Here is a 1,939-nt window from a genome sequence, read left to right on the forward strand (position 1 = left end):
AGGTCAATAGCCCATCCCCCGATGCTGCAATCGACATCTGATCCCGCGGCGGCACACCAAATGAAATGAAATGAAACCACCATAAGACAGCCCAGCAGAATCACTCAGCAACCGCACAGGACAAGCACTGCGGAAGGAGTGAGAGGTCCGTGGGGCGTGGCCCGGCGGAGAAGCTCTCACTGTCACCCTCAAATCTCCCAGAGCACTAGCCGGCGGTCCTCTGCTCGTGGCAGAGAAACCGGGATGGGTAGTGACAGAAGGGTCTACTCCTTTCCCTTTAAGAACAGAGAGACGCGATCGCAGCGTTGTCATGGTCATGCACTCGCAGTGCGGGCATGAACCATCCACGAATGCGTCTTCAGCGTGCTGAATGTCCAAACACGGCAGACAACGCTTGTGGCCATTGTCAGAGGACAGGAAACGACTGCAACCAAGAGGATACGGACAAAACAGTGTCTTTAAAAAGACACGAATCGTCCGTCAGGAAACGACCGCATCCAGAGACACGGACGAAACGGCGTCTTTAAGAAGACGCGAATCGTCCGTGATTTGCTCTTTTAGGAAATCTGCCCTTTTAGTTGAAGCGCCCAAGGGAATCGCTGAAAGGGACACCAGTTTGCGCCGTACCGCCAACCAGAACAGCTTCCCGACACACAGCAGATTAATGACTTTGTGGAGTATAACAGCTTTTCATACAACCACTCGGCTCCGAAGCAAAAATCGAATGAGTAGATGCACGCTGTCGCCTTATATACCCATGTGCACGGGGAGTGGCTCAGCATGCAAAATCCACAAGCCAATTCTCATTGGCGTTTTTATAATTAAAATTGTTCAGTCATTCAAAATGCATATGCTTACCCAATGTTGGAGTTCTTATATCCGATTGAAGGCGCTCTGAAGATGGAAGTATAAAATGATAAACAGAGTTAAACTGAATGAGTAACAGAGTTTAAAAAGCAACCACCAAACAACCACTGATAACACTTCAGCAACAACATAGCAAAATAAAAAAAATAAATAAAAAAAATAAATAAAAAAAAACACAAATTCCAAGGCAGAACATATATTCATAATTAAAATTGTTCAGTGGTTCGAAATGCATATGCTTACCCAAAGACCGAGTTCTTGTCTCCGATTGATGGCGCTCTGAAGATGTAAGTATAAAATGAGTAACAGAGTTAAACTGAATGAGTAACAAAAAGCAACCACCAAACAATCACTGACAAAATGTAAAATAAATAAATAAATAAATTTTAAAAAAAAACAAATTCCAAGGCAGAGCATATATTCATAATCAAAATTGTTCAGTGGTTCGAAATGCATATGCTTACCCGATGACCGAGTTCTTATATCTAATTGATGGCGCTCTAAAGATGGAAGTATAAAATGAGTAACAGAGTTAAACTGAATGAGTAACAGAGTTTAAAAAGCAACTACCAAATGACCACTTATTACACTTCAGCAGCATAGCAAAATGTAAAACACACACACACAGACACACAAATTCCAAGGCAGAGCATATATTCACAATAAAAATTGTTCAGTGGTTCGAAATGCATATGCTTACCCGATGACCGAGTTCTTATATCTAATTGATGGCCCTCTGAAGATGGAAGCATAAAATGAGTAGCAGAGTTTAACAGAATTTAAAAACTGATTGATGGTATTTCTAAATGTGTGTTTGCTTGTATTTTCTGATTTAAAAAAAAGAAAATCTTACCAATTTCCCTGCGGTTTGCTATTCTACTCGGAACGGGAACTCTTTTTAACCTCAAAAAATCACCAACTATGAATTTAGATAAAAAATAATCATATACATTATATAAGAATTCACAGAAAAATAAATATCACATGAGACAGATACATTCAAAATAAAAATATTTGAGGAACAGCGGAGATGAACACAGTCTTTATAATAAGTCTTTATAATAGACACATT

General features: G+C 40.2%; 1 long non-coding RNA gene across 1 annotated transcript; it reads right to left on the minus strand.

Moving 5' to 3' along the window:
• Positions 1-1,110: 1,110 nt before the first annotated feature.
• On the minus strand, positions 1,111-1,792 carry LOC107739956 (uncharacterized). The gene is made up of 4 exons (XR_001640047.1): positions 1,721-1,792; positions 1,568-1,603; positions 1,332-1,367; positions 1,111-1,146 (listed from the first exon to the last, which is right to left on the minus strand). It is a non-coding gene; the product is annotated as an uncharacterized LOC107739956 (long non-coding RNA).
• Between the last annotated feature and the right edge of the window lie 147 nt (positions 1,793-1,939).

This window comes from Sinocyclocheilus rhinocerous, unplaced genomic scaffold (assembly GCF_001515625.1).
Source record: "Sinocyclocheilus rhinocerous isolate Xijiao unplaced genomic scaffold, SAMN03320098_v1.1 scaffold26117, whole genome shotgun sequence".
Classification (NCBI taxonomy): domain Eukaryota; kingdom Metazoa; phylum Chordata; class Actinopteri; order Cypriniformes; family Cyprinidae; genus Sinocyclocheilus; species Sinocyclocheilus rhinocerous.